We start from the raw sequence: 23,196 nt of genomic DNA, 5'->3' as shown, positions 1-23,196 counted from the left end.
AGCCAAGATGAGGAAGCAACCAAGGCCCATCAATGGAAAAATGAATGAGGAAGACGTGGTGTATATATACAGTGGAATACCACGACTCATAAAAAAAGACAAAATCATGCCTTTTGCAACAGCATTCATGGACCTTGAAGGTATCATGCTAAGCAAAAAAAGTCGGACAGAGAAAGACAAATACCATGTGATTCCACTCATATGTGGAAGATAAACAAACAAACACACAGCTAAGGAGAACAGATTAGTGGTTACCAGAGGAGAAGGAGGTGTGGGGAGAGCAAAAGGGGTAAAGGGGCACATATGTATGGTGACAGATAAAAATCAAACTATTGGTGGTGAATACTATGCAGTCTATACAGAAACTGATATATAATAATATACACCTGAAATTTATACAATGTTATAAGCCAATACGATGCCAATAAAATAATTTAAAAAATGTAAAACAATAAAAACTAAGAGTTTATCAAAATTTTGCTGCTGGAAATCACATCAATAAGAATGAACCATTCCACTCCTGTCTAGAGAATCCAAGTTACTTATACCCAGAAAAGCAGGCTTGATTTCCAACCTAGATGCTGAACTTCAGATAAGGGATTTCTGCGCACAAGTCTTTATATCTCTTAACTTTATAGATTTCAAGGAAATAGGGACCCAGGTCAACTTTTCATCCACACCTTTACATGAAGCCCTGGGAGAGAAATGTGTATGAAATGGGGAAGGAAAAAGCATTAATTCAACATATTTCTATTGAGAATATACCATCTAGTAGATATCAGGCACTGAACTTAAAATTTGTGAGGAGACGTGGCAGAATGGAGTAGTTAAACCATAGACTCTGAAGCCAGATTGCCTGGGTGAGCTTTACTAGTTATGTGACCTTGGGGCAATTACTTAGGCTCTTTGTGCCTTAGTTTTTCTATCTGTAAAATATGATAATAACAGCATCTGTCTTTTCCACTTGCTGTGTGAGGGTAAAATGTGATAATTCAGATAATTTGCTTACAGCAATGCTTCATATAATAAGCCATAAAAGTGTGTGTTAAGTAAAAAGTAGAACTGGTCCCTCTTCTCCGAGCTGATAGGTGGGAATTTTCCCTTGAGGACAGTGAGACGCCTGGGATTGTTGCTGAAGGAATGCAAAACTGGAGGGTGGGCTTCTACTGTTAACTTCAGGAGATGATCCTGATAGATCCCAAAATGTATGTAGAGACTTCTTTCCACAGGAAATAGATAGGTGTGTACATATACTTAAAAAAATTCAAGTCCCTTTTGTACAGCAATTGCACTTTCAAGAATTTTATCCTGATGACAAATGCCATTTGGAAATTCATTCTGTGGAAGTGACCAGAGATATGCCAAATGATTTACATACAAGAGTGTTTATAGTAGCATTATTTGTAACAGGAAAGAAAGAGAACTATCTTGATTATGAATAATGTAAGACTAGTATTTAAGGTTTAGTGTTTTAAAAGAAGCATATATATATAGCAAGGTCCAATTTTCATTACAAAAACTGTGAGTTTGTATGTGTATTTGTATAGGCAGAGAAAACAGTTACTTAACTGAATATGTACTTAACTGTTGATAAGGTAAAATATTTGAAAGGCAAGAAGTTATTTAAGAAAAGGGGAAGTAAACAAATTCACAAACCAGAAAGGAAATTTTGAAAAATCTGGGGTGGAAAGTGTCATTGAAAGTGTCAATGAAATTGCTTGATAAGGATTGACTGGATTCTCAGAGGTGGTAGGATATGGCATCAGATGTAAGAATGTTGAATGTAGCATCAAGTCCCAGCCCAGCAGGTGACTGGAGAAGTGACTTTTCTCTGTGCACTTTATGTAGTATCTCTCAAGGTTGCATGTGGATCAAAATGAAATAAAGTCCTTGAATAGAAAGACTGTGAACACAGCAAAGACCTTTCCAGATCCAGCTTCCTGCTGTTGTTCTGTTATGCAGGTATTAAAGACAACTGCTACTTGTGGGCATTGGCCTTTCTTTTCTTTATGAGGATCCAGGAGATCAAGGTCAGAGATAACTTCCCATGACTCTAGTCTTTAGTCTATCCAACAGTATTCTTTGTCTCTTGAGATTCCTTTTTCAGTTTCCAGCTAGGGTGGCAACACCACACAGACTCTCTTAACAACACTTTTATCTTTGTCCTTTTTGTCCTTATTTGGTCCTCTGCACCACTCAGCCCTGGGGTATTATAAACTGTTCCCAGCCATTGTCCAGTCCTGTGGAGGAATGAGAAAGAAACAGTTGCAGCTCTGAGAACAAAGGTCAGAGGGGCTCCTCCTCCACCTCTGGCCTGGGTGAAGCTCTGGGACAGTTGTCTCTAGAAGTGGTTCCTCAACTTCAGTGCTAGTTCTCCCCTAGAGGTTCAAATGACAGAAAGTCTGGGGACTGATGGCCTCAGTGGCAGATGGTCAGAGGGGTTGGGTGAAAGAACCAGAGGCAGAAGAAAGGCCAGAGAGGCCCAGAGAAGGAGGCCTGGGGGAAAGTGTAGATGTGGGACCCATCAGCCACACTATAGAAGGAGACATGCCAGCCTCATAGTCCAAGAAAATCCCCACCTTGCTGGGGGCCTCTCTGAAGGGGGAGGTGGGTCCGAGGGGAGGTGAAGGGCTGATACTTATCAGCGTACAGTTCCACCACCCAGAATCCATTTTGAGGTGACTCCGTGATTCCCCTCATGCTTTCTGTGTTTTCCTCACAAACTCCAAACTCTCGAAGTCCTATTGCCCATTTCTACCTCCCAAGTCTGTCTCCCAGAAAGGAAGAACTCTTGGCCTAGCACACAAGGGTCAAGAAAAAACCTTCTAGGTTTTTTTGGGAGGTCCTGGCTTGTATTTTTCTACCTCATACTTTGGCAATCTTCAGACAGAAAGAGTTCAAAGTAGGCAATGTCTGGATCCAGAGTCACGTTAGCTGCAGAAAGAGCGAGAGACAAGAGAGAGCCAGGTTAACTCTGGCATTCAGGGCCGTCAGTGATGGGAAAGAGAGGAAAAGAAGTTGACCCTCACCCATGAAGTCTCCTTCCTTCCTTCTCAAAACGGCTAGAGTGATAAGCATCTCCACAAATATCTTCAAGAACAGATTCCACAGAGACACTGGGAGAGCTCAGAAACTTTCACAAGGAGTAGATCATCCAGATTCCTGAAATCTGGAGGTCCCAGGTCCCTGGAAAACAGGTGTCTAATCATGAATCCCCCCTTTGCCCCCCATCCTCTCATCTCCTGCAGCATTTTCTACAAATCCCTCACATGTCACTGCACAGTTATTATTTGTGTCATATTTCTCTCCTCTACTAGACTAGGACCTGAGAATGTAGAAACCATATGTGTTCATCACTGCATTCTCACTGATAAGTGCTGTCCGTCCCTGGCTCCCAAGTGGTGCTTAATAGTGTTCGTAGAATGAAGGAATGGGGCAGGTCCTGTGGAGAGCCTTCAGCCATCCCTCTCTGCCAACCTGAAGCCCCAAGGGATCGGCCGGGGGCTACCTGGCCAGGACGTTTTGACCAACTGTATAGGATCCCTGATCTGATCAATAGACATTTTAACAGACATTCCCAGAATCTCATAGCTTAGAAAAGTCATATGAGAGAAAGTATTCACCAAACCCTAGTCCCTGTCCTCCTGGGGACACAGCTAGATGACATTTCTCAGCATCCCTTGGGTATCCAGGAGAAGAGTTGGCCGCTTCCAGGTCTGGCCCATGAGAAACCTTCTGCACAGTATTTCCACCCCATTTCCCCATCTGCTGGCTGAACGCAGAGGAGAGTAAGGCCCTAGAAAATCTGTGTGGAGCAGACCTCTCCCTTTGCCATATGCTCCGTCCTTAACTCTGAAGAGATTGAGAGATACACTTTATTATGTTTACCTAATGAGATGTTGGGGTTGTTTCTTACAGCAGTTAGTCGGCCCTGACCAACAGGCTCCTTTTATAGGCTGTTTCTGTGGACAGTTTTCCTATGTGCTTGATGCTATAGACTCAGATGGTAACACACAGTCACTGTCCTGTCAAAGAACTCAATCTTGAGACAAAGAAGCAGGTAATATCACTTCAAAGAGAAAGTCTATAAAATCCTGTCAGTTCTTCCTTCTAAAAGCCCTAAAATCGACCTTTCATTCTCTATTATCTATTTCAGAGAATTCTTTATAATTGATTACTGTCCTCTTATGTATACTGATATTTGTTAGTCTTAAACCTCAGACTCCCACTTTGGAGGTTTATCTGGGAACCCACACCACAGAGCCAAGCCCCTCTTTGCTGGATTAGGGATCCCCTGTGTGGATTGCAGTAAACCCAGCTAATCCTCGCTATGTCTCTGATTCTTTATTTCTTTTTTATCAAACCTCAGCACTCACCTCCATTTTTTCAAATCCAATCCTCAATTGTCAGTTCCCATCTTATTCAAATTCTCAGCCAGACTTGACATAAACATTTCCTCCCTCTCGATATATTTCTTTCCTCAGATTCTGGGACACATACCCTCTCGGGTGTTCACTGGTTACTTTTCTCAGTCTGCTTTGCTGAGTCTTCCTTTTCCCAAACTCTGAATCTTGGGAACCCTGGAGCTCAGTACTTTGAACTTCTGTTCTTTTCTCTCTGAACACTCTCCCTAAAGAATCTCATCCAATCCCAGGATTTTAAATACCACTTGTGGGGACACAACTCCCAAGTCTCCAGCTCCAGCATTTTCCAGCCACTCCAGCCTCAGACATCCAATTGCCTACTTGACTCCTGTCCAAAAGAGAACTTTTACTTTCCTGCTAAAAATTCCCTATCATTCACCCACTTGCTTGAGCCAAAAACCTAAGCAGGACCTATCAAATGGACCTATCAGCAAGACTTTTTCAACTCTTCCTTCAAAACATATCCCAAATCCAACATTGCTTTTCACTGTCTCCATCAAAGCCACCATTATATCTTGCCTGGATTCCTGCAGTAGCATCGTAACTGGCTTCCTTGCTTCTCATGTTGCCTCTCTGCAGTCTATTCTCAACACAACAGCAGACAGTGATCTTAAAAAAACGCAAATCAGATGCTGTCACCCCCCAGCTCAGAAGTCCCTAGTGGTTTCCCATCACACTGAAAATAAATCCAAAGACATCACCATGGTCTGGAATAGTTTCCATAATGTGGCCCCAGCTTATCTCTTGCACCACATCTTCTGTCTTCTCTAGGCCCACTCACACTACCCCTTCCACACTCACGGGCATCCTTCCAGTTTCTCAAACACTCTGGATGTTTCCCACCTTAGGATTTTTATGTCTGCCCCCCACTCTGCCTGGAACAGGAGATCCTTGAGTCTTAATATGCTGATTCCTTCCTATCCATTGTGTCTTTTCTTAAATATCATCTCCTTAGAGGACCTGCCCTGACCTCCCTCCTGACTAAATCTTCCCCCTTCATTCTCTGTTCCTGTATCTGGCTAGTTTTCTTTATGGCCTAGCTTATGAAAAGCACTTAGTAAATACATATTGCATAAATGAGGCCATAACAAGAGAAAAACAACACATTACAAAGGATTGTCTAAAGCAGAGCAATGGAAGGATAGTAGAAGATAGAGTTGAGGGCCACTTAGAAGGAAGAACTGACAGGATTGGCAAGCTGATTAGAATGGGATGATACAGAAAGAGGAGTCCTGGATGACTGATGTTCTTGCTTGGGCAGTTGAGTAGATAATGGTGCCATTAACAGAAATAGCAGAGAAGAAGAAAGAGTGAGAGTGTATTGGAGGGGTTGGGACAATATTGAACTTAACTTGATCTGAGTTGCCGTGGGACAATCCAGAGACATATTTTAGAGGGCTGGTGGAAGTGGAACTTAGGAAAGAAATAGAAATATGAATGTGGGATTGCTCTACCTGCAGGTTTCCCAAGGAGCATACGTAGAAAGAAAAGTAGACCCAGGAACCTCTGGGAAACATCCACGCTTAGGAGGTAGACAAGGAAGAAGAGTCAGCATCTCCTGAGTCAGAATTAACCAGATACGTGACCTCGAAAAAGCTAATTGAAATTACTGGGCCTTCTTCATGTTGAGGATAAGGGATCAGACTAGGTCTATTCCAACTCTACACCATGTGAGCAGGTAAGAGTGGGACCAGACTCCTTGGGCTTGTGTCCTAGTGTCATTACCTCCTGGATGTCTGATTTGGAGCAAGATTTTTACTCTCTTTGTGGATTAATATCCTCCATTGTAAATGGGCAGAATAATAGCACCTATCTCTTACGGCTGTTGTGAGGATCAATAAATGGGAGAATATACCTGAAGCACTCAGATCTGTGCCTGGTGCATGGTAGTAGCTGCTCAATAAATGTTAGCTATTTAAAAAGACAACTTACAAGATTTTATTCATCCTTCCTTTCTAGGGTTCTCCATGGGGGAACCAGTATGAAGTGGTTCCTCTGCTCTGAGGAGAGAGGCACTTAGGTGGACAGAGTTGCCCGGTCTCCTCTAAGATGCACATAATCCACTTGAGACTGAATGTCCATTGAATGGAGGTTTTTTAGTCATAACCTTAGGCCTATGGTGCTGAAAATGAGGAGTAGAAAAATCCAAGCGAGAAAGTGGGTGGAGGGTGTTTTAAGAGGGAAAAAGTAAAAAAGAAAAAAAAAAAGTCTAAAGTACTGGAAAGAGAAAGGTGCAGGTGCTGAACTGGGATGGGGCAGCACTTGATCATGATGCTCTGTGGACCTTCCCTTGGTCTACATCCATGGCCCGCACAGCCAGACCACTATTTGTAGCTGGAAGATGGAGAAAGAACACTAAGATTATTCCTTATGGAGTCTCGGGCCTGACACCTCGGAATTAGATGACCTCTTACCAGCATAGGATCTGGCTTTTCTCCAATTTGCAACAGAAAAGAGAGAGGTGATTGCACCCTGGCTAGAGCCAGACATTTCCCGGCCTTTTCTGTGCTCTGGCTATCTTCCCTTCCTCTCCTTGGCGCCCTCTTCACTCATTTCCAGCATTTGTCAGGCTGCCTCTCCTCTTGTTCCTCACAAGGATATGTCCAGAGAGGGAGGCCAGAGGAAATGGATTCTTCTATTTCCCCTTTTGATCCCTGACCCTGGGCGTGGACTCCATTAGGAACTCTTTACTCATATCTTCTAGTTCCTTAAATTAGATGGCTTCGTGCCTCAGTATCTGAAATGCATCAGCAGCTGCAATCTCATGTGAAGGCTGCCATTACATGGGACACAGCTCTGGACACAAGACAGAACTATGCTAGATTCACCATTCTCTTCACAGTCATCATTTTCCACTCACTCCCCTGGTCAGGCACTTGATCCCGTCTTCTCTTTCATCTTCTCCAAGACCTAGTGCAGTGTCCTGCATTCAGGAAGTGTGGCCAACTGCCTGGAAATCTGTCTGTTTGATTTAGTCAGCCTCAGCAGGAAGCATGTATTTCTCATGGTTACTACGTCACCTCTTGCTGCCATTAGGAACTCCTAGGAACTTTGCTACTCTTCAAACACGCCACGCATGCTTCTGCCTCTGGCCTTTGGCAGTACTGTTCTCTCAACTTGCAATGCTTTTCTGCCAGGAAGTCCTGTGGCTTGCTTCTCTACAGCATCACCACTCTATTTTAAATTGCAACTTCAATGCAATATTCCTTAATCTAATTTATCTCCTGAGCATTTATCAACATGTGCCACACCATATATTTTACTATTTGTTTTGTTTTCTCTCCGTGTCCCTCCACTAGAAGGTAAGTTCTTCGTGAATGGGGAATTTCTGTTTTGCTAATTTCTGTGCCCCTGGCACCCAACTAGACTAGTAAGTGGGACATAGCTAGCGCTCATGGATCTTTGTTGAGTGAATGAATGAATGCATAGACTGAATAACAAAGCCCCAAAGGAAGAGGGAAAGTGAGGTGTCTAGGATGAGGGTGAAGAAATAGCCTCAGACAGGAGAAAGGACATGTGCTCCATTGAAATCAGAGGAAACAGGCCAGGAGAGGCAGGTGCAGGTGGTGGGGCAGGACGTTTGGGACTTCCCTCTTCTATCTTCTCGCTGAGGTCAGGGGTTGACTCACCATCAGAGATGTGAGGAAGGATGTGGTGGTGAGGATAACAGCTAATGTTCACTGATTATAGTTATGTGCTACATTCTGTACTGGGTACTCTCCACACCTTATCTCATTCCCTAACATCTACTCGGAGAAGTGGGTGTAATTAACCCAATTTTAGGTGAGGAATATAGAGTTTCAGAGAGGTTAAGGAACCTGCTCCAGCTGTCTGAGTAAGTAGAATAAACAGGGGCCAACCAGGAGTGTTGAACAGGCAACGGAAATGGGCACAGGCATGTGAAACCAAGTGATGTGTTTGGGGCACTGCAGGAGGTGTGGTCAGGCCAGTGTAGGCTGGCACATGGCAGAGAGTGTAGAAGGATGGAGCAGAAATAGAAGGACTGGACCACTGAGCGCCTGCAATGCAAGGATGAAATGTCTAGAGATTGGACTTTATCTTTTAGGGTATTTTTTCTTCAATTGAGTTCTGTAAAATTTTTCTTAGACAAAAACTAATTTCTAGAATACATCTGAAAATATGTCTTCAAACTCTTGAGGGAACTAATTTGAAAATGCAGCATTAAAAGTTAAAATCTGTCAGTAGGGGGTTCATTTCTCATGGATGGGATTATAAACACAGCAGTGAGCTTAGAAACTGGAACCACTCAGGGATACTTGATTACAAGGATGTTAACCAGGTGATACAGAGCCTGATTAGGTTGAGTTCATTTAAATTAAAAATGGCATTAAGACAATTTTACAAAATCTTTTAGAATTTACAAATCTGCATAGCACCCTCCTCCCCAGTAAGACTGCTAAGGGCAGTGGGAAGCCACAGGATGTCTGGGAACGCAGAGGAATATAATCAGATGTCTGTTTTAGCAAATTTATTATGAAACTCTAGACTGTGGTCACTACTGTCAATACAAAAAAATCTTATGTTGATTGTTTTCCAGATTTGTTGTCTGTTTCCTGATATTTATTTAGTCTTAAGAGGGAAAGGACAGCAGTCGCTCCTGGAGGAAGGGAAGCAGAAACCAGAGAGGTAGGGTGGTTTGTTGGTGAAGCTGTGAAGAGAAGGGCTGTGGTAAACTGAGTCCCAGGGATCTGTGATAAAAGAAGAGAGAAAAACTAGGGGAGGCTGTCCATGCTGAGAAGGGGCCCTGGGCTAAGCAGTAGAAAGGACTTGCCCTGAGGGGTAGGAGTGAAAGGAGCCCACCTGGGTGTGTGGTGGCAGCCTTGAGGAACCAAGGGTGCACAGGAGGAAGAGCAGGTTGATAAGTAAGGATATGGAGTTCAGTTTGGGGCACAAGTTTTAAAACACTTTGGAGCATCCATGAGGTGTGAGCCAGAGATATTGGGGTGATATGGGTTACTCCAGGTTGTGTAGGAGTGAGCAAGGCCTCAGAGGAAAGAATCAGGATAAAGGCACCCATTAAATGAGGCAGATGATGTCTTAGATTAAAAATAAAAATTCCAGTTTACTCATCATCCACATTCTGGGCTTTTCTCCAGCATAAAGCACAGCAAAGAAACCTTATAAGATAAATAGCATGTAAGGGGGTCACAAATCATACATAGAGGAGAGGGAAACACAGAACCTACTGAGCTCTCTTTGGAGTTTCTCTGCAAAAGGACAAGAAGTTAATCAGTACCGTCCATAGCAGAGGAGCCAGGTCTACTGGACAAAGGGGACTCTGGGAGACCCCTTCCTGGGTTGTGTGTGCAGTGAGTCCTGGGAGCTGTTCCAGAACTAGGAACACTAAGGCACAGTCAGGGGCACAGGTGGGGAAGGAAATGGAGCAGGGTTGGTGGTAGTGAGTGAGGAAGGACTGCATTAAAGACCTTTATTAAAATGTCCTCTGATCCTCTTCATCTTTGTCCGCTCCCTTTCCCTCAGTCCAACCACTTGCTCCACAGTCTTCTTTGGACCTCACTGCCTCGGTCTTCTGATTGCTTTACCTTTGGTCCAATTTCTCACTCTTTCTCCTGGTGAAATTGCCAGATGAAACTCAGCGCACCCACCAGGAGAAGTCCTGCAAGAAGTGAGAGTGAAGTCTGAGCTGCTGCCTTAGGACAGTCCTTCAGGAAGAGCATTACTAAGCTGGAATTGCTGAGCATTATTCCTTCAGAGAAAAGTTGGAAAGGGCCAAAACCAGCAGGTGCTGGGGCACAGAGGATGCCGCAAGTATTCTCCAAAATTCCTCGTCCAGCCCAATGGCAGGGAGGGGCCTGGCTGGGATAGTAACTCCAGCCTTGCCCCATTCTCTCCCACTGGATGGTTGGGAAACCAAGAAACCTTGAGTCATTGTGAAAAAACAAAAAAAGAAACAAAAAACCCCAGGACTTAAATCAGGGATGCACAAATCACCCCTGAAATATCGAACTAAAACTGATATCTGGAGGAATGGGAAGACATTGTTCCCTTTTCCTCAAATCATGTGAAGAGCAGCCTTCCAATGAGAATCATCTTGAATGTGGGAGCCCCTCAAGTTCATGCAAATATTGAGCAAAGTATATTTTTGGAAAGAAAGGGACAACAGTAGGAATGAGAAGCCCTGAGTACTAGTCCCATCCCAGCCGCTTACTCCACGTGTGGTTTCAGCCAAGCCACTTAGTGTCCCTCTGTCTTGACTTCCTACCTATAAAATGGAGAGTTCAAGAATGTTACCTGTTCTATTGACACTGCCGATCAATAAGAAAACTGTGAGAAGAGAAATTGACCATCCAGATGAACTTTTATGAATGTATTTCTCGTGAATTTTCCTCTGCACTCAGTGCATGCTAGTCATTTAGTAAGCATCCAATAAATACTGTTGAGTTGAGAAAAATGAGGGTGTAAACCCTTTGTTTGTCTCTCAGATAAAGGATTCCATGTGACGAGAAAGGCTTTTCAAAGAGGTATTGCAAATTCAGTAAAATATCCTCTACATAGAAAAAGTTACATTAACAAAATACAAACTACCTGTACAGCTGGAACCAATTCATAAATGGACAAAAATGTAACAGTCTAGGGCCTATGCATGCCCCAGGAGCAAATTTCCCCCAAATGTCTGACAAACATTGCTGTTGTGAGGATGAAAGGAACAGTGAGAAAAGAGTTGTTATCTTCCTAATACAGTGGAATTTTTATTAAAAGCAGTTTCTGGCAATTTTTCTTGAAACTTGAGCATCATATTTTTTATTGGTTAGTCACTGTCTTCCACAGCAGCCCACACAGGGCTTTGTCATTAGCTGTATTTATGTTCTGCCTCCTTAAAATTTAACCGTAGAGTATGTGCTCTTCTGCATCATTCACTAGTTGTTTCACACAGGTAACAGCTTTAGAGTGAAAACCCTGTATGTCTTGATAAAAGATAATTTTCAGAAAACGTAAATATATGTAAAGAGCATGTGTCAAAGAGTTTATTTAACTTATTAATTAATGAGGAAACCAGTAAAATTGTTAAGAGTGGTTCAAATGAGGATTTGACTGGTAGAAACTTATATTCTCTATCAGAGAGAAATCCTGTGCGTTGCCAAGGACAAGAATCATTTGGATTACTGTCAGTGTTCGATGAATTAACACCTGTCTCTACAAATATGTAAAATATCCTAAAAAAGAAACAAGGGCACACTGCTGTAGAATCAGAGATTCCCGGTGTGAGGTCCACTAGGCAAAGCCACTATTCCATTGAAAAGATACCCAGTCATCTTTATGACCATTTGAAAGTCTTTCATGATTTTTTCTGGCAGTTCTTCTTTCTTTCTCCTACAGTGTTATGGACAAAGCAGGCAGTGGTGGTTCACTCAAAGGCAGAAATATTAGATAAAATATAAAACTGATGAACAGACTGTTTCCCAAAAAATACTGCCCAAGTGATGCTTAAAAAAGATGAAAAGGGATTTCCAGAAATGATTCAGACCACTTGTAAAGGGCCTAAGATGAAGAGGGAGGACTCCACACAAGCATACCCTCAGTTCCTTTTTTTTTTTTTGTGAGGAAGATCAGCCCTGAGCTAACATCCGTGCTAATCCTCCTCTTTTTGCTGAGGAAGACCGGCTCTGAGCTAACACCTATTGCCAATCCTCCTCCTTTTTTTTACTCCAAAGCCCCAGTAGATAGTTGTACGTCATAGTTGCACATCCTTCTAGTTGCTGTATGTGGGACGCGGCCTCAGCATGGCCGGACAAGCCGGGTGTCGGTGCGCGCCCGGGATCCAAACCCGGGCCGCCGGCAGTGGAGCACACGGACTTAACGGCTAACCTACAGGGCCGGCCCCCCTCAGTCCCTTTAAACGACATCCTCACCTGCTTCGTTCTGTCCATCAGTGCCTTCAGTGACGTCACCTCCTTGTAAAATGGTGAGGATTCAAGGACTGTGACTTGATGTCTCCTGCAGGTCTCCCCTCCGTGGTGCTGATGGGTCCCGTCCTTGTCTGAGCACATGACTGGAGAGGATGCACCTACAGCTGTTGTACCTCCAAGTGCTGGAGTCTCACCTCCAGGGAGAGAGGGGACAGGGGAGCTTGCCGACCTTCACACCTTGGCCAGAAGATCAGTCACCTCAGGGGTCACTCCCTGCCCATGGAGCTGGTTACCAACTTGTAAGTGGCAGAAGAGGAGGAAACATGTGAGTAAAGGAAGGACCCTGGACTAATCTCAAGATGGGTCATGCCTCTCCCTCAGCAGTCTGGGGGAATAGACACAATCTGAGACCTGCTTTAATTTGTCCATAACACTTACCATGTAATAATCAATTTATGTTTCTCTTTGTTTATTTTCTGTCTCCCTGCTCTTGAATATAAGCTCCACAGAAGCAGAAATTTTTGTCTTTGTCTTCTGCTAGATTCCTATCACCTAAAATAGTATGTACATAGGATTTCCAGATAAAATACACTATATTTTTATTTGCTAAGTCAGGCAACCTTAAACACAGAGGACTCTGAGTAAATATTCGTGGAATGAATGATCACTCTTTCCCGCTTGGAGCTTTAATTGGGAAACAGAGAAGCCAAGCAAGGGAGCAGGCAGAGGAGACAAGAGTAGCGGGGCTGAGGTTGTAAGCAGAGACCTCTCGTCTATTTGCTGTGAGCCAGACACTGTGCTGAGCACAGAGGTTGGGTAGGAGGAGTGAAGAGAAGAGTGGGAGAGTGCCCTTCCTTCAAGGAGCCCTCTGACCTCAGGCTCACACCCTCCTCTCTCCTTGAACCATACCCCCTGGCAATCTCCCCACAGCCCTGTCTCAGACACTCACAGTTCTCTGCCCCTCTGGCTCAGTCTTTGGATCACTTTGTGATTCAGACTCTGGGTTGGGCCAGGGCTTCAGCCAGGACTCTCCACTGCCTCCAGTATCTCAAACCGGAATACTGTCAGAGGCAGGAGAGTGTTCAGGGGCCGGGTATCACCACTGGTAGGGCTCCCCTGAGGACTCTGTGTAGATTTATGTCTGGCCCGGATGCCACGTGTCCGTGCCTGCCCCAAGTGCTGAAACAGATGATGACAGGGATGAACGCTAGACTGTGCACCTCTTCCCCCTACATTTGTGATGGAAGATAGCAGTGATTTCAGGGAAAGAACCCAAGTCTAGAGATTGTCCCACACAGACCTGGGCTGGTCAGTCTCGCCACAGCACTGCCCATCTGGCACTCATACCAGCAGGCATGAGGCTTTTGAGCTCAGTGGGCAGGTTGGCAATCCCACATGTGTGCACTTGGGGAGAGCAGGTGATGCGGCTGTGGTCCCGGGAATGAGAACAAGCTGGAGAAAAATAATTTTGTATTAAAACAAAACCAACAATAAAGCTCAATGCAGGATGCATCTGCTGAACGCTTTTTACTTCTTTGGTCCTACAGGGATTTGCAGGAAGGTGGAAACAATGGGGCCAAGGAGCTGTTGCTAGGCAGCGAGGTCGGGTAGAGTGAAGTCAGAGATGGTGCAATTTCATATTAGGAGAGAACTTTAGTGGGGGCAGGTAGAATGAGTGAAGCTACAGAAGTGAAGCTCTACAGCAGGTGGAACTCAAGAAAGATATGGCCCAAACGAGTCATCAACTATTAATAGCCTCAGTCAACTTTGTTGGGATAAATGCTCTACAAGCTTCTCTTCAAAATCTGAACGTCTCTCTGCTATGGCAGCATTTAAGGCCAACAGACCCAGATGCAGATAGTAACTGTGCTCTTGACCGAGGGGGACAGCATTTTGGTTAAGTGTGTGAGCTCTAGGGTTACATCATCTGGATTCACATATGGATCCACCAACTTCCCTGGTTGTGTGATCTTGGGCATATTATTGATCTCTCTAAGCCTCCTCTACAAAATGGGTTTAATTGCAGTGACGGCTTCATAGGGAGGCTATGAAGATGGAACAAGGGTACACATGCAGTGCCTGGTACAGGATGCTCGGTAAATATAAGCTATCACTCTAATAATTCTTACTCTCATTTACCAGATAATGTGATTGTTGACTAACATCTAGCATCTCTCTAGATTGCAAATCCTTGAGGAAAGATGTATGGGTTGGTTGTTCTTTATTTCTGCGTCTCTCTCCCTCTCTTACCTCAGTCCACTCCCTACTCTATTCCAGTCAGCTCTGTGCCCCACAGGCTGACCTCTGGGGACTGTATCAACAGCTTCTGCCGTCTGCATTCTGGGGAAGATCTACCAAGAGGAGACAACAGGAGAAGATCCAAAGGGTGGAAGGGCAGAGACTCTGGGGCAGCTATTCCTCTGCTCCCTCCCTACTGGGCAGCAGGTGACTGTGGCCACCTTCCTGCTCTAGAGGCCACAGCTCTGTCAGGAATCTCTACTATGGCTTTAAGTCTCATATCCTTTGAAAATACTCTCCCCTTGCTCCTTCAGAACCACTGATGATGGTTCCTAATATAGCCCCAGGGTATGTCATGGTTTCTTGTTAGTGACATCCCTTAAACCTTCCCCTGACCTTTGCAAATGGTCCCTCCATTAAACTCTCTTCAGTTGCCTTCTTAACTGTACCTGATTTCCTGCCAGGACTGTGACTGATTTGATGCTTTATCTCACTCATTGGTTCATATATGTAATGTGACCTCATCCATGACAGCTTTCTTTGATTTTCATGGCCAGAAAAAGTCTCTCCTTCCTATGAATGTTCAAAACACTTTATAAGGCAGGAGAAGGGAGCTGACACTCCCCTCACCCTATCAACTCAGCCAATTTAGAACCTAGGCTTCCTCAGAATTCACAATATCACTGGTCTAGTCTACTTCCCTCTCTTTCTCCTTATCCTTTTGCAGAAGCCAATCCGGGGTAAGATGCTTTAATGGACTTCTCCAAGCTCAGAGCTAGTTGGTTTTCTGATTTCTAGCCTAGTGATCATTCCCTGGCCCTGAGTTGCTCTTGCTTAACTCTGAGAGTCAGATATGGAAGCTCCCTAGGGAGAAAGAGTCCCTGGTCCCAGGTATGTGGACACCTGAACTGGTGGTTTTGCCTTTGCATTCAGGCAGAGAGGCTTCCTCTCCAAAGGATGGTTCCATGCATAGAAGATGAAGGCATCTTCTGGGTGGTACAAGGGTGGGGGTCTATGAAGAGGACAAGGGACCCCTGGGCACAGGAAAGGAGTGCACCAAAATGGACTGGAGGGTGGAGTCTGAAGAATAAGAGGTGGAGAGGATGGAGGGAAAGGTTGCAGTCTCACTTCTGGGTGAGACTTCTTGTTGTGAGCAGCACTCCTAAAGCTCCATCATTAGTCTACTTCCAAACTACATCCAGTCTCAGCTCTTTCTCTTCTCCTCTATCCTATCCTCCCACCTCTTGCTTACTACTAAAGCTTTGAAGTGAGAACCACCATTCCCTAAATTTTCCTCTGCAGCTAGAATAGCTGCCACCCCAACAATGGGATGAACATTCCCACAATTGGCTGCAGACTCTTCTTCCTAGAACAGTGCATGTCTCTAGGATATTCTCATTCAACCTTGTTGCTACTATGGGTCTGTGAATGCTAAGACTCTAGGATCTTTGTTGGTCTTCCATCCAATTGCTGCCCTATCAACTTATAGAAACAAGCAAACGACCAGATCCAGGGTGGATAAATGACTCTTTCCCTTAACATCCCTTAACACCATGACAGCTCTGGACCTCTCTGACTAAACTTTGTGACTGTTATTCCAACTCCTTGCTAGTGTTCTTGACACCCAGCATTGCCTTCCCAATCATTGTAACGTGAAAACATATTTAACCAAGTTGAGGATTATGGAGGAAATCCATGCCTCCCAAATTTATATCATCTCTCATTCTTTATCCTACTGACATTTTCTTCAACTGCATGAGAAGTGCTGTGCATATGCAACTTTAGGCACCTGAGACACACACACACCCACCTCTCTATAGAGAGTTCTTGAGCCTCCCATCACCTTCTCACATGAAAACTGTAGAGTTGTCTGAAGTGAGAAAGATCACAGAAGAGGAGGGGAAGAATCTCTCCTTCATCCCTCCAAACTTTGCCCCTTCCTGGGAAAAGATCACACTTCAGAATCCTTGTTGTGCCCTCTCTCTAAGACCCCAATAATAACACCCAATAAGCACCAATTCAGTGCTCCCCCTGCTCTAGGGGCTGTGTGCATCCCCATGATTCAAGCAAGTCCCAGGAGGTTAGTTTTTGTTTATCCTTCTCCTAGTACCAAACCTGCCAAGAAGGTATTATGATCCCAATCTTTGCAGGAAACTGAGGCTGAGAAATGGTGAATGACTGGATCAAAGTCCTCTGCTAGTGAGCAGCAATGCCAGGGTTGAACCCGGCTCTGTCTGACTGCAAACCCTGACCTCTGAGCCAGTTCTACTGTGCAGCAAGCCCTGTCCTCATTGCCTTGGCCTGCCATGGCCACTCACATTGACCCTGAGGAACAGGACCTCAGTTCAGACTGGCACAGGTCCCTGATGAACTCAGCCTGCCAATGAAAGCAGGAGACAAGGTGCCAGCCAGCTAAGAACACACAACAGTGCAAAGGTCCTTGGCCAAAGCACAGGAGGCCTTTGTCCTGCTCTCCCAGAGTTTATTTGCCCAAATTGAATAACGTGAAAGGAGTAATACGGTTTTCTTGTTCACTCTCAGGCTTTCCCCCATACTTACCTCACACAGAATGTTCCTTGCACATCTCTTCTTTGTCCTTCTACTTCTCCTGTATTCTGGCACCTCAGGTTGTGACATGAAACATTTATTCTCTGGAGTTTGTCAGAGTTGGGTCAGGAGAGCAGAAGAGCCTGACTCAGATGCTGGACCAGGAGAGGCCAGGCAGGGGGGTGCACGGTAGCCCCCTCTCTCTGCCTGCAGAGATGGGTCAGCTGCAGATCCAGCAAACACTGCCACTGAGATGGGAGAAGGGAAAAGCCAGGGAGACCATGAGACCTAGAGATAGGCAGGTGTGTGGAAGTAGCAGAAGCCAGGGTGGAGAGCTGCCACAGGAAGGACACCCAGGGGGCCTGGGAAAGATAGAGCCCTGTCAACAGGGGCCTTCTTGACCATGAATAAGGCCATAGGCCAGGAAAGATTTTATAAGTTTTCTTCTCAAGGTTCTGGGTTGGAGTTTAAAGCAGACAAGTTCATTCAATAAGCATGCCTCACTGTGTGCCAGGTATTGTATGAGGAGCCAGGGGTGGGATAAATAGAACACAGTTCCTGCTGGTCAGGAATTCACAGCCAAATCATTCAAACAGCAAATAATTACCATTTACTATAGGCCAGAAATCATTCTAAGTGGTTTCTATATCTGTGAACTCCTGAGTCTTCACAACAACCCTCAGAGGCAAGCACTCTTCCCCTCATCACCACCATCCTCACCATGCTCATTTTACAGACATAGGAAGTGAGGCAGAAAGAGATTATTTAACTTGTCACAATTAGAAAAGAGATACTCTTTCTAAACTTTGAAATCAGGCTATCTGCCCCCAGAGTCTGCTGGGGGACAAACAGCACCAACTATAGTAACGAGGAGCAATGTGTTGGTGGTGTGATAAGGGGAGTGATGGGAGAGGCCAGGGAGACTTCCAGGATGCAGTGGTTTCTGAGGTATGACTTGGAGCAAAAGAGAGAGAGAGAGGCTGACATAGATAACGCCCAAGTTAAAATTTGAATTTAAGATAAAGAAGAAATAACTTTTCAATATGTCTCAAATATTGCATGGGACAAATTTAAATGGGCATCCTGTATTTTTATTTGCTAAATATGGCAATGCTACCCATCAGTCAGGTGTTTCCTTGTATAAAGACTGCATGTCAGGGATTGAGGGTGTGGAGAAGATGAGACTATAGTGCCAGATGCGGGCAGATCACAGAGGGTCTTGGACACCATGCTTAGCATTTTATACTTGATTCTCATTGAAGGATTTAACAGGAGAGGGGATTAGGGGCCCAGCTCAAATGTGTGCTTTATGAAGGTCTCTTTCAGGACAATGTGTAGGAAGGATAGGAAAGGAAACAGGAAGTAGGGAAACTGCTGTAACAGTCCAGGGGAGAAATTACAGTGACATGGATAGAGGCCAGGGGGCTGAAGAGGAGGGGCTGTTCCAAGAGGCAGTAAATAGAAGGAAATAGGGCTGGCTTCATAGGGCTGTCATCTGTGCAGTTGCTCAGGACCCTGCACTCAGAAGGGCCCCACACTTGGTTTAATGCTCTGTTGTTGCCATCTTGAAATTCTGAATAATTTTATCTTTGAATTTGTGGGGTTTTTTAATTAAATATAAGTTGTGTATAATGTGATATTAGTTTCAGGTATACAACACAAGGACTAAATATTTGTATATGTTACTAAATGATCATGACGGTAAGTCTAGTTAACATCCATCTCCACACATAGTTATAAATTTTTTTCTTGTGATGAGAATTTTTAAGACATATTGACTTAGCAACTTTCCAATATACAACACAGTATTCTTAAATCTAGTCACCATGCTGCACATTATATCCTCATGACATTTATTTTATAGCTGGAAGTTTGTACATTTTGACTCCCTTCACCCATTTCTCCCACTCCCCTCCCTCTGCCTCTGGCAACCATCAGTCTGTTCTCTATATTTATGAGGTTTTTTTGGTTCCACGTGTAGATGAGATCATACGGTATTTGTCTTTCTCTGTCTATTTCACTTAGCTTCATGAAGTCCACTTATGTTGTTGCAAATGGCAAGATTTTCTTCTTTCTTATGGCTTAATAATATCCCATTGTGTGGGTGTATATATATACATAGAAAATATATCACATTTGCTTTGTATATTCATCTATTGAAGGACACTTAGGTTGTTTCCATAGCTTGTTTATTGTAAAGAATGATGTGATGATCATGAGATTGTATATACCTATTCAACTTAGTGTTACTGTTTTCTTTGGATAAATACCTAGAAGAGGAATTGCTGAGTCATATGGTAGTTCTCTTTTAATTTTTTGAGGCACTTTCATACTGTTTTCCATAGTGGCTGCACCAATTTACATTCTTATCAACAGTACACAATGACTTCCTTTTCTTTACAGCCTTGCCAACATTTATTTCTTGTCTTGCTGATGATAGCCATTCTTATACGTGTGAGTCCATATTTAACTATGGGGTTTTCATTTGCATTTCCTTGATGATTAGCGATGTTGAGCACATTTTCATGTACTTGTTGGTCATCTGTATGCCTTCTTTGGAAAAATGTCTATTTAGTTCCTTTGCTCATTGTTAAATCAGTTTGATATTTTGCTATTGAGTTGCATGAGTTCTTTATATATTTTGGATATTAACCCCTTGTCAAATTTATGATTTCAGATAGTTTCTCCCACTCAGAGGGTTGCCTTTTCATTTTGTTGATGGTTTCTTTTGCTGTGCAGAAGTTTTTTAGTTTGATGATGTCCCATTTAATTATTTTTGCTTTTGTTGCCTTTGCTTTTGGTGTCAAATGCAAAAAATTATCCCCAAGACTGATGTAATGGAGCTTACTGCCTATGTTTTCTTCTAGCAGTTTCATGGTTTCAGGTCTTACGTTCAAGTCTTTAATCCATTTTGAGTTACTTTTTGTGTATGGTGGAAGATAGTGGTCCCATTTCATTCTTTTGCATGTGGCAGTCCAGTTAGCTTGTGATTTTTAAGTGAAATCCAATGAACCAACAGAGCATGTTCATGAGGAAAGGATATACGCACAATATGCGTCTCCACAATTCCTTGCCACCCCATTCACATATAGCGTTTGCGATGCCCCATGAGCACAGATTTCCAGTGGACCCATATTCGTGGGAGCTCAGCAAAACTCAGGGAGTGTACATGGTAAGCCAGTTACATCTATGACTGAGTAAATTTGGGTGCTGGCAGTCCCTACTTTCCTTTTGAACCAAACCTTGTTTCAAATGCAAAAAAGGTCAACGGAGTTCTAAAAATACAATCCTATCATATCCGTTCATTTATTACTTCCCTGTATTTGTCAAAATTTGTGTTGAAAATGATGACATAGATGGTAAGGAAAAGATAGGGCCACCTGTAGTTCCTTTTCTTTCCATTCATCCCTTGCTCATCAAAAAGCCAAAGATAGTGTTGGTAGAATGCATGTATACCAAGAAGAGAAATAAAAACATTTGAGATAGTTTTGCCCAGGGTTTCCACTGTTCTGGTAAGAATAGAATACATGTACAAGCTATGAAACACAAATGATGCAAGTTTAGTGATTCCACACACAAGTTCAATGCTCTTATTTTTGCATTTAAAACTAACATTGCACATTATAAAGATGAAAGGTAAAATTCACGCTAATAATTAAAAATTCTAATGTTTCTTTACTTAGAACAATAATAACTAGTAACTAAAAGCCACGATGACAAATCACGTGCACCCAAGAAAGACTGTAGAAGAAGGAGAAAAGCTTTCTATTTTAGCAGTTTCGAAGGCACTTGTTCCTGCTTTTTGAACAAGGGGCCCCACATTGTCATTGTGCACCGAACCCTGTAAATTATGTAGCCAGCCCTGGATAGAAATGGCACCTGCTAAAGGTGGGGTAGAAGGAACGAGTTTTCTGGCATGATTTGAAGGTGTTAGTTTGGTGACTGTACATGACAGTGCCACTGCTGTGTCGGGGAGCCAGGAGCAAGGGCGGGGGAGACAATGACAGCAGCTCAGTATATGTTGCGTCTCAGGTACCTGTGGGGCATTTAGACAGACACGTCAGACAGATGGAGAGCCAGGCTTGGGCTTGAGAGAGAGAGAGGTTATCCACAGGAGGGGGCCTCATGCAAAGGTTGAAGATCATTCAGGGAGCAGTGAGAGAGAGAAGACCTCTGAGGGGAGACTCCAGGTGAAATGGGGAGCAATGTGGAAGGCAGAACCTGATGCATAGGGCAGGACTTGCCCACGACACTCCACGTTCAAGAAATGTCATATGTTTTAACGTTTCTAAACAAATAAAATTCTGTCCTGGGATCCCATTTGAAAGATTGGCAAGAAGCCCAATACCCAGTCATTTTTCATGGCTCCATGTTCCTCTGCTGGTGAAGCAGCTCTCTCAGGGTTTACACAGTTCTGCAAACTCCTTTGGTTTCACAGTATTCTTGCTAAGCACCTTAGCTGAGAAAGGAAAAATGTGTTGACAGCCTTCTTTCTTTCTGGCCTGCCCACCTCCCCTGCTGCCCATCTTCTTCTGTAGGGATGAGAGGTGGATTTAGACAGATGCAAATAAAATTTCAGCTTCAGAGCCTCTTCTAAGGGCCTCTATTTAATTTATAAGCATAATTTTTTATATTTTTCTTAAAGAGGGATTCTTTGGGGCCCCAGAATACACTTTTTCCCCCAATACTCCATAATGTGAGTATAAATAACATGAGCACCTCACAGGAGGAGCTTTAGGAGCCAGTGAGTGATTTGTGGGCTCTTTCCCTCTGTGAAGGTGACCTGCACAGCTCCAGGTCCCTGAGAGAGATCTCTGTGAAGTAGAGCCTATCAGACTCAGGAAGGACATGTTTCATGTGTCAGAAATAGACCTTTGTTATGTTCACCTACTGAGATCTGAGGGCTGCTTATTATAGAGCATAACCTAGCCTGTCCTGACTAATGCACACCTCAAAGATGATTAAGAACATGGACTGATCAGAGGGCCATGGGGAAAGGTTAAAAAACAGACCTGAGGTGTAGACTAGAGATAGCTCAGGTGTGGTGATGACCATTTACAGCTCATGGAGCAGATTCATGATTTCCTTCAATTAATATTTGTGGAGCAGCTATTATGCTCCAGGTTCTGTTCTAAAAATGTTGATACGGCAGAAGCAAAACAGAAAATAATGCTTTATGAAGGTTACATTCTAGGGGAAGAGACATAATAATCAGGATAAGTAAGCAAAATGCACACAATGTGAGGAGGTTATATGTTTTGAGGAGAAAAGTAGGGAAGGAAGGTTAAAAGGGTCAAGGATGCTGTTTGATCCTCACAGTCATGCAAAACCACCTATTAGAAACAAGAAATGGATTGAAATCATATGAGAAAAACTTCTCTTTGGACTTGATGAAAATTTTAAGAGCATCATATACTACTGGTGAGAGTGTATATGGATACAAACTCTTTGGAAAACAAACTTGTAGTATCTACGAAAATGGTGAAAAGAAAGATTTTTTGTTACACAGCACTTCCGCTCCAAGGAACATGTTTCAGTTGGGGATTTTGAGAAGGGGCATGTTATGGACTGAACTGTGTCCCCCCAAAACTCATATGTTGAAGCCCTACCCTCTAGTACCTCAGAATGTGACTCCATTTGGAGATCGGCCTTTAAGGAGGTAATTCAGTTAAAATGAAGCTGTTAGGGTGGGCCCTAATCTTATCTGACTGGTGTCCTTGTAAGAAGAAAAGACTAGGACACACAGAGAGACCAGGAATGTATATGCACAGAGGTAAGGTCATTTGAAGACACAGAGGGAGGACCATGCGAGGACACAGTGAGGACATGGCCCTCTTCAAGCTAGAGAGAGAAGCCTCAGGAGAAACCATACCTGCTGACAGCCTCATCTTGGGAATTCCAGGATCCAGAACTGTGAGAAAATAAATTTCTCTTGTTTAAGCCACTCAGTCTCTAGTATGGCAGCCCCAGCAAACTAACACAGGTCTGGAATAGGTAGTGTTCTATTGATACCAGTAGTAGTTATATGGATTACAGTTCATAATAATTCAGCATTCTGTACATTAATTCTTATGAGTTTCTCTGTATGTGTTATATTT

General features: G+C 43.6%; 1 pseudogene; it reads right to left on the bottom strand.

Annotated features, from left to right (window-relative positions):
• Positions 1–2,415: 2,415 nt before the first annotated feature.
• Positions 2,416–22,986, bottom strand: LOC147915416 (butyrophilin subfamily 1 member A1-like; annotated as a pseudogene).
• Between the last annotated feature and the right edge of the window lie 210 nt (positions 22,987–23,196).

The sequence above is a fragment of the Ceratotherium simum genome, chromosome 13, assembly GCF_057802395.1.
Source record: "Ceratotherium simum simum isolate JZ-2026a chromosome 13, ASM5780239v1, whole genome shotgun sequence".
Classification (NCBI taxonomy): domain Eukaryota; kingdom Metazoa; phylum Chordata; class Mammalia; order Perissodactyla; family Rhinocerotidae; genus Ceratotherium; species Ceratotherium simum.
The sequence above is the reverse complement of the archived record's forward strand: the minus strand, read 5'-3'. Positions and strand labels throughout refer to the sequence as shown.